Consider the following 680-nt stretch of genomic DNA (forward strand, 5'->3'; position numbering starts at 1 on the left):
AAAAAAAAACACTCCACAGGTTTGCTTTTTGCCTGTCTTTTATGAGGACCGTCATCATTATAGGTGACATCAAACAAACAATCTCTTCTTCCGGTTTTGTAAACATGATCACCTCTGGGAAAAAAATAAACTAATGATTCACTGACAACATTTTCTCTGGGGAAAAAACTAAACTTTATAAATAGAAGAGAACAGTCCTTTAGAAAGTAAAAAAAAACCTCTACACAGCTTGAAGAAAAAGGTGATGAGATGAGGTGCTCAAAGCGGAGCTGCAGTGATGAGGTGAGCTGAGGTAAGGTGAGGTAAGGAGGGCAGGGCCGAGGGACATATGCTCTGGGTTAGGGGTCCTCACAGAGACAGTGAGCCTCTCGCAGGTTTACAGAGGAACCATCTGGCCCAGAGGCCTTCCTGCCACAATTAGCTGGGCATAAGCCTCTTAGCTACGTGCAACAGTTCGCCGAGATAAACAAGAAAAAATTGCCTTGCACTGGCACCCTTTCACTATTATTCACACCCCCTTAAGAAAAACAAACATTAAAACATATGAATGAAAAATTACAACCAAACATGTTCACCCTGATGTCAAGATATACATATATATTTACATATACTTATAGGTTTTTTATATATATATATATATATATATATATATATATATATATATATATATATATGTGTGT

The sequence above is a fragment of the Pygocentrus nattereri genome, chromosome 8 (genome assembly GCF_015220715.1).
Source record: "Pygocentrus nattereri isolate fPygNat1 chromosome 8, fPygNat1.pri, whole genome shotgun sequence".
NCBI lineage: Eukaryota > Metazoa > Chordata > Actinopteri > Characiformes > Serrasalmidae > Pygocentrus > Pygocentrus nattereri.